Here is a 9,765-nt window from a genome sequence, read left to right on the forward strand (position 1 = left end):
AGGCACACTAAAACCGAGGGCTGTAGAACTCCCTGTTTTATAAAGTCATACCCTGCAACCATGTGTGCACAATTAGTATGTGCTGCCAGATTGTTAGGAACACTAAGTAAATGCAGAAGAAAGTTTCATTCTGGACCCAGCTAGGGGGTAAGATCTACAGGTGCTTGAACTAAAAGGAAATTATGAGCTTAAAAACCCCACAAAAGTAGGTCCGATGTTTTTGTCTGATGTGAACACTGCTGGATGGCCTTGAGCTGGTAGGCCTCTGAATAAAAGACCTGTCCTTTTTTCACAAAAAGTGAATAAATCTTCTCCTCAGGCTGCATCCTGCAGAGGTGACATGGCAACCTGTTGGGTATGTGCTCGGACATGAGGTAAAACCACTTCTTTATTGAAAGATCACCCACCTTGTTCTGTCAATACACAGCCTGAATCCAGATTATATGCGGAGAAGTTTGCACCACCAGCCAGTAAAAGCGATGAGGTTTATTTGTTGCAGAGGCTATGAGAGAGAGTTATTGACAGAGCTGGTAAGCAAGAGGGCACAGCTTTCTTCTGCTGGGGTGGACAGTCCCACTCCAACAAATAACACTTCTGCCCTTTCCATTTCTTCTAATGCTTAGAGAGGCACCCACGTCTACATGATGGCCTTTGGGTGTAGGTGCCAAGGATTCTTGTTGTGCTCCCTTTCCTTTGCTTGTGTTTGCCTGTACCTGAGACATCACAACCCTCATTCAAGTCGTAATTGATGCTTAGGAAATGGCAGAGACCATTTCCCCTTCCCACCCTGAGGCTGAACTCCAAACCCTGTGGCTCACCTCTGCCTGGGGTGCAGGCTGCCCTAGGGTGGGTGGGAGCAGCTCTTGGCATGGGAGATGGCCACAGGTTGGGGTCTGGGGCAAGAACTCAAGAACGAGACCCAGGTTGCGCAGTCATGGTGGTTACTGGAAAAACTACCTAAAGAAAAAACCCCGACAAACAACTCTCTTCTCCAGTGTAAATCCAGGGGCTTTCAGCTTTTCCAGTTGCCTGCGTGTGGTGCCTGTCCTTCCTTCATGCTATTCTAGGTGTTCTCCACAGCCACTGCCCTGCTGGGATCAGAGGTGAAGCACCACTGCCCAGATGCAGTAAGAGCTGGGAGTCCCGGGGAGGTGACATTTCCTCTCCTCCCTGGATCCCTCATTTGCACTTCTTCTCAACAGCATGTGCATCACCTTCCTGCCTCTGCTCTTCCCTTTGGAGAGGACCTGCAAGGGAGTGCACCCTGTGCCCCGAGCCGCACCTTGCTGGCACTGTGGACATGTGGAAAAAATACTGGATATTGGGAACTCATGAAATTGGGGTTAAATTCCTTGTTCTGCTTCCCACAGGACTCTGGATAGCAACAGTCTGAAGGCTTTTATGAGCCTGAAGGTACTCATTTATGCTGAGTAAAATGCCTGGCTAAAGACTATTGGATCACCAGGAACTTTGGGGGCTGAAATTGCGTTTAAAAACCAGTTTTTAAGACTGTGCTTCAGCTCCTTTTACCAGGACAATTGCAGCAACGGTTGTAAAATGCTCATATGCTCTGTTATGACAGACACATAAATGGAGAAGCCTAGCCTTTTTTAGGAAGCTTTCTTAAAAAAACTTCAACAAGCTGAGTTTCCTAGGTTTTAAAGGGCCAGTTTACATGAAGAGTTATACCAAACAGATCTGGAGTGAGGCCCCAGATCCCAAACTTGCCACGCTTTTGCATGCCCAGGACAAACAAACCAAACAATGGACAAGGGGTGTTACCTCCAGCCATCTGACCATCTATCACCTCTCCCAGAACCAGACACAGAAGAGAGGTGCCTCTGTGCCAAGGGATTTCCTACCTCACCTATTGGGATTTATTCCATAATCTGCTGGCAAAAACATGTCTGTCCATGCAGAGTGCAATAGCCTGCCTCTGTTGGCAGCTGCTGCCAGGAGCCAAGGATGATGATCAAAGCAATCTGTGTGAACTCAAACACTACATACCGGTCCATGAAAAAGCTGCATGTCCTGGCTGCGTGCCTTGAGTGATTCCTGACTTTTAGGGAATTTTCTCAGTGGACCTGATGTTTACCACTTAGTGGACAGGTACAAGGAATATCTTTTTGATAAACGTGGAGTGTTGCAATGAGTTTATGTAATAAACAACTGTAGAAGCAATTTTCCTCGTTGAATCAAACCATCATTTGTTATTTATACTCACATTTTTATTAAAGAAATAATTATCTATTTTTAGAATCCTGTTCTCTTTAGCTCTTCCCTTTACTAGTAACTGATTTAAATAAGGGTGCTACAAAAAGAAAATTGTGATTAGAGAGATGAATATATACACAGGAAAGAAAGGAAAACATATACCTATTTCAGTCTCAAAGTATTAAATATATGATTTAAGCAACATATTTACTACAAGCAGAACGAACAAGCAAATGTTTATTGCTTCTATCAGCACTAATGCAGAGTCCCTTTGGTTATTTCTTTAATCCAAACAGCTTCCTGGTAGATCCAAGATGTGAGGCCTTTCTGTAATGACTTGGCAAGAGAAAGGGTCCAGAACTTCTCTGCAAACACAATTAAGCTGCCAAGACAAGTCCTGTATTTGAATTAAAACTATAAATCTTTCATCTGCACCTACTCTACATCAAATAGCAGGAAAAGAGGCCCTCCCATCTAAGAGTCTTAATTACCAGAGCACTGCAGCCTTTGAGCATGACAGAGCCAATGATAGCTGACCTCGTGCTCCAGCCCCAGAGTGGGATCAGTGTGATGAATGGGAAACCCTGCTTGAAATATCACAGCAAAGGCAACAGCCTCAGATGGCAAATTAAGTGCCTAGCACACTGTTCAGGCTGCACAAATATATAATAATACCCTTTGCTTTGATCTGTTTATACTGGAATGAGCAGTATGTTGAAGGCTTCAGTGTAAACACATCAAATTTTGGCTAGTAATGACCAGCCCTTGACACCTCCTTTCCCACACAAATGCCTGGTGGGATGATGGCTTTTCCCCTCTCAAATGCTGCTTACAGTACTGTTTTGCTTGCAGCAGGAGAGATAAGCAGTGTGGGTTTGCTACGGTTGTCTCTAATACTCCCACATAATTTCTCATGGCCGGTAGTAACTAAAATAACTGTGGGTCTCCAGGGAGAACAGGACTTATGAGGCTTCATTTTCCTTTCCACAGTGTCCAGGTAGCAGGTGAATCAAATACTGTGACAGCTGAGTGTTTGGTTTCCTTAGAGCAGCTGTTCCCACTCTGCGCAGTGTGGGCGTTGAGCAGCCCTCAAGACTCTCAGTAGTGTTTTCTCTTCCGTTTTGAATGGTTTTTTGGTCAAGTGTTGTAACAAGGAGGGATGGTGGCCCATGAACTATGCTTACAGTATTTTATTGGCCCAAAACTAGGCAAATGAATTTTCTGGTGTTGTCTCTGAGACAACTTGTTAGGATAGGTTGCCCCACTTTCTGGTGTACTGATGTTTCTGAGACATTTCTCAAACTCTTTCTTTCTAATTGCTATACTGACTGCTAAACATTTCCTTTCTGGTCTTACTTCTATTTCATATCTTAAGGTTTCACAGGGTATTCCTTCCACGAAAGGGTCTTGCTAGTGCAGTTATCAATTCTGTCATGCAGAAAATACCTTGTCTGACTAGCAGTATCAGTTATAAAGAAGGAGAGCTCATATGAGGTATAGCATTTCAAATACAGAGTATAAAATGTTTTAATTGAAAAGACAAGAATACTCCTTTCTTCTTTCCTTTGGTTTTCTGGGACAAAAAAAACAATCTTAAAAAGAAGGTATCATTAATTTGTATGTTTAAGACGCAAAGCTACAAAAATCTGCTTGTGAAAAAGTTTTGTAGCAGACATTTTACACTAGTAAGGAATTCTTCAAACAATATTTTCCAGAGGAAAGACCAAAGTGTGAAAGTAAAATTTTTTTAGTACACAATATGTTTATGCATGTAAATAATCTATACTTACAATCTTATTGTATTAGATTAATATGATAAATATAATACATTATCTTGTACCAAATAAATATGTGTCTGTATATATATGCATACATGTGCTTTTCGTTTTCATTTGTTTTTGTTACTTTTCACAAAGAAATCCATCTGCATTTATTCTTATGCATGGTACTTACTGTGCTTGCTACAAAGGCATTTGAAATTCACAATAAAAGCATATTAAACCAATCAGGAAAACAAAGAATATGAGCCCTGTAAAAAATTTATTGGAGGCATATTTTGAGTCTGCAAGCCTGTCAGATTATACCCACAGGCATTACCCCTGTGTGAAGGGGAACTATCCAGCATAAAAGCAGACAGGAACAACAACAAAAAAAGGTGACAGAGAAGTTTGTGGTGTCAGATCTGCATCCTTCACATATTTCACAGGAGGCATTCTCTTCACCTGTTATGAGTTTAGGCAGTGGTGGATACAGGGTTGTTGGCTGATCCAGGGATGTCCTGGGGGAGGCATCTCCTGATGGATGCCTCTTGACTACAGCCAGAGGTTAAAAGTGCAGGAGAGACTGTGTGAATCAAAGGATATAGCCAGGCCTATTTGCTTTGAGGAAAAACGATGTGACTGTTTTAGGGTTTCCCTTCCAGTGCAATTAGTGGAGCTGCTTCATTAGCAGAAGTGTGTGGTGGGAACAGAACGACCCTGGTGGGAACACAGCCTTCCTGGATGCCTGGGAGGCCTGCCACTAGCTTTATCTGAATTTCACCTCATGAGCTTGTAGTCTCTTGATACAGAACATGAATAATAAGGATGGGAATGGAGTATACATCATGACATATTGCCGAAAAGGGGCAGAATTTTATTAAAAGCAATCCACTTTTGGCAGGAGAAGAGTTACCATGGAATTTAAAACAGGAAATTGTGTAATTAACTGCACATTTCAGGGCAATTTTACACTAAATACAATAAAATACAGCATGAAATAAATGGCCCAGATTTTCAGGATATAAATGGTTGGAAAACCAATTTGCTCCATAGCCTCAATGGAAAAAGGTACCTTCATATTATCTCAAATGACTGCTATATGCTCTGTCCATGCAGCATTTGCAGAAAATAAAACTTGCCATGCTAGGCACAGCTTCACTTTCATCTGTTCTGTGAAGGACATATTTTATTTTGGTTTTTTTAAGGCTTTACTAAGTATTTTAGATTTAAGGACTGAAACAGAAGAGTAACTCTAAAAACAACTGACAAAGTCATACTTGGAGGGAGTGAGCATGACTCTGACACTGTTTAAACATGATCAATAATCTCTTATACTCTGTGCACGGACATGTTTTTGCTTGCACTTCCTGTCCACATTGCTTCCGTACAGAGTTAGCAGGGTCTACACGTTGTGTGTGAACATGATCAACATTCAGTTTGTATATGTTAAATAATATCTCCTGTGTACACAAAGGGTTACTACATTGAAATGGAACTGTCTGGGGAGATCATGCCCAAAACTGTGTCCACTCAGTTATGAAGAGAGTTGAGATACCCCAGTCAGCCCCCATGGAACTTTTGTGCATTATATTTACCCAGGACTGCTTTGATGGAAGGTGCACTAGGAATATTTCAAGGCATATGAATATGCATGTGTCTGTATTTGCAAATATTTGGATCTATCACGGATATAAATAATGTATTATACTAATTGCATTACGTACATTTTGTAAGGATGAAAATTCCTTTATGTTCTCCAACATAAAGGAAATTTCTCTCCCAACTGTAACACTGAACTTACTAATGTGTTTTGCACAGTATACAGAATTCTTTCACACAGATTGCTGGTCAGCTGCCATCCTCACTTTCTGTTTGCCTTAGGGAAAAGTTACTCCTATAGCTGTAATTATTAGAGGTTATAATTGCTCCATAGGGTGTGAAAAACTGCAGTGGTGAGGCTGGGCACTGAAAGGTTACAGAGAGGATGTAGATAAGGAAATCTGAGAGGACTGCACAGGGAGGGTTTGGCACTCATAAAAGGGTAGGCTTTGCTGCTATTCAACTACAATTTGCAGTCCTCTTTAGTTTCCACGTGAAAGGATACTAGTAAAAACGAAACTGGAGAAGGCATGATTTGTGTGTTATTTAGCCCTCCCCTGCACAAGCTCACATACACTAGGTGTTCGAGCAGAGATTCTGAGCCAGCCGCCCCTCCCTGGGGAGCGTGGGAGGAGCAGGCAGCCGTGCCCAAGGGACAGCGAGCCCCGGCTCCCCCTCCCCAGAGCAGCTGGCCAGGATCAGCTCTGCCCACAGGAACACCCGTGTGCATGGCAATTGGCACAAGCAGTGTCAAGGCTTGCGCCAATCCAGCTTGCATGGGCTGAAATGTTGAGGGTTTATTTAACGGTATTGGCTGGTTGGATGGGCACGGAAAGAGTGGCCAGTAACTTCCAGCTGCTGCAGGGAGCGGCAACCAGCAGGCAGAAATGCAAACAGAGGTCAGGTTGTAAAAGATACGAGACTACAGATGGGATGCACAGCCCTGAGGAATTTAAAGCTCTTGAAAAACATTTCTTAAAATAACATATCAAAAGGCCCAGATGTCACAAGGCTAATGTTCAGGCTGCTTAAAAAGTTTTCAAAAGGCAGGAAGAGAATATTCTGACAGAATATTCTGACAGAACAGCCAATACATGGCATTTAGAGCCAGTCACTGGCAGTTATGGCAGACAGAGCATGAACTCCAGAAAAAATGGGGTCTGGCCCATGATAAAGTGTTCTATCCCCTAGGAGTGAATGACTAGAACAAATGTAAAAGCATAATGATTTTCACAAAGCTGCAAGCAAATTCTTTTGGGGGTAGGTAGTGGGAGAGAGAGGAGTTAAAAAAGAAATTGTCTTACTTATCTTTTCCTTGAAAGTGGCTTTGTCTGAAATTTGAAACCCAGACACTCAAGGATATTACTGTGATGTTCCCTTTTGCAACAGAAGGTAGAAGCCTTATAGAGGTAGGATTGTGCGCATGCAGTATCCAGCCTGTTCTCTATGCTCAAGAGATACACTTTGGCTACACAATAGAAAAACAGTCAAGCTGTACAAGAAGACCTTTTAAATTTCACTGAACACTGTATACTGTTGCTGTCAGTGTCCTGGATACAGTTTTTATCTGAGCTTCATACTTAGTGAAGCAGAGCTTGTTTCATCTCTTGTCTTTCACACTGATTGTAGTGGAAAAGGCAGTGGAGGGCCAGCAGCTTTGCCCTCCTGTTCTCCTGGGGTCACATTCTTCTCCTGGCTCCTGAAATCACAGCTGGTAAGGACTGAGACTGAGCAGGAAATTGTGAATTCAGCAATGAAAGCTCTTTCACTGCAAGCATTGCTTGGGCTTCTCTTTGACTCCTGCTGGAGTTCATGTGTTCAAAGGGATAGTGTCTGTAAATTAGAAAATGGGTAAGGCTCATTCAGTTACTCCTAGTCACTCCGGTTCCTACACCCACACAAAACAACTGCAGAAACCATGCTGGCTGACAGAAAACTTGGTGAGTGAAGGGAAAATGAAAAGTCACCTGGATTTCTATTAAAAAAAGATGAGTTACACCAGCAGTCTGCTTTGGCTCTGTTCTTAGTGAGACCCATCTGTTCTGAGGAAGCTGAGAACATTTCAAATAAAAGCATTTGTAATTTCAAAAACCCCTTTACACTTTTAGGGCAAAATGTCAGATCTTACTTCAACAGATCTCTGTCCCCAGAGTCAGAACTTGAGTCTACCTAAAGGACATTAGTCATCTCATAACAGATGCCCATAACTCAGCAATTTCCACCCAGAACAATTGATTAGAAACAATTGGATCCAGGTGGAATGGGCAGACCACTAGTTATTTCCCTCTTCTATTACTTTTAACTTATTTAATCTCTTCTAGAAGATAAAATATTGTTTGGTACCTAAGCAAACTTTCATCTACAGATGGTAGTTAGATCTGGAAATAGATGATATGTGATATGGTCCATATTTAAGGTGGCAGTGCCTGAAAACTAATCAAAGAGACACGGGTTTGTGTTCTGAGGTTATGTTAACATCATTTACGGTGTTATATTTCTAACAGCAACTGGATCTTGGATGCCATTTAAGCAGTTATATTCTATCTAGTCATAGCATAGTAGTCTCAACACTCATGACAGTTTGCCAAGAAATACTTCTGTTTAGTTTGCAGGAGTAAGTTCAGTAGAAGGTTGCTCCAAAGTTTTCCATCAGAACATAAAATGTAGTGTCTTATTTTTAATTTACGTTCATTTTCTTCCTTAAGAAAAGAAGAGAGGAATCAGTAGGAGAAAGTTGTAAAAAGATAAAGAAAGAAAGTATTTTATAAAAAGAGAAAGGTGAGAAAATTAGAAATTACTGAATACACTTACCGGCCATTCCCCCCCAGAGTCTCAGAATGGCATTGCTGGAGCCCATTCCATGCTGACCCTACTGAGGGCTACAATAGTGAAACTCTACAGCTGAACCTTCAATGTGGGAAGCAGCCTTTAACACTAACAGAAATTGAAACAGATGAGCTAAAACAAGCTGAAGGCCTTCGGGTAAAAACACTAGGTGTAGGGACATGAATGAGTCATTGCAGGGTGAATTAGAAGGTGCGCTTCCAACGCATCTACTGACCATTGTAATTGCTTGTGTTACTAGCTCCTATTCTTCATACACAAGGGAGGCATGCTGCTCTTCTACTGAAAGATACAACCTTCAATTATCTGTCTTTCACTGTGGGTAAAACCCCCCACACTGGCAGTTAGGGAGGACTGTTCTGATGCTCGGTTCATGCAGTCTCTTTTTGCCCCACAACTTGTTAAAATGTCTGTACCCACAAACTAGTCATATCCTGTGTGCTGATATTCTAGATATTCTTGTCTTGTATACTGCAAAGTTACAGTACACAGCATCTTCTGCCCTCTCAAGTTGTCCTGAATGGCCTAATCCATTAACAGTGTCTTAACAGAAAAGTGAATTCCTGGGGGTGCTCACTAAAGCAGCCACGTCATAAATAGTGTCCCACTAGGCACCATAAGGCAATGACCATTTCCCACAAATTTATTTCAGCTTCCCCAAAGGACAGAAGCTAGAGACCATTAAATGGAAAAACATTCTTTCTCAACAGGTCAAGGTCTTCCATGGCCTGTGAGAGAGAATGAGGTGGGAGCCTCTCAGGTTTCATCCTTTATCTTTCTGCTAAGTGATGCTGGCTGGCAGGGAAGCAGCATGAGAGCAAGCACCTACCACAAGACAGTATGCAGCTTCTGTATGTTCCCATGTTCTTTCACTGATAGAAGTTTTGTTCAGTTTTTTCCTACCTGGTTTTCTCTCAGATGTATGCTTGTAGTATGCTACCACATATGGGACATGAGATGAACTCATTACATCAACACAGAAGACTTGAAATGGACTGATGTGAAACCCAAAATTGGTAGTGAGAAACTTTGATCCAGAAATATATCAAGTATTAGTCTCCCTCCTCAATGTGCACTATAAAAGCCCAGCAGGTCCTAGAAACAATATCAGTCACTAGACAGCAAATTTATTTTTCTTTAAGTAGAGAACAATGATTAAAGTGGCAAAACATCTTCCTAAAAGATTAAACATTGTTCTTGGCAAACAACTTGTTCCTCTATGTACTGTCTGCCCAATCATGAAATCTTTATCTCAGGCCCTGCCCAAGTCACTCCTGAAAACCCATCTCAAGACTGTACAATTATCTGCACATTTATACTATGAAATCCCAAAGAAAATTACTATGAA

This window comes from Ammospiza caudacuta, chromosome Z (assembly GCF_027887145.1).
Source record: "Ammospiza caudacuta isolate bAmmCau1 chromosome Z, bAmmCau1.pri, whole genome shotgun sequence".
NCBI lineage: Eukaryota > Metazoa > Chordata > Aves > Passeriformes > Passerellidae > Ammospiza > Ammospiza caudacuta.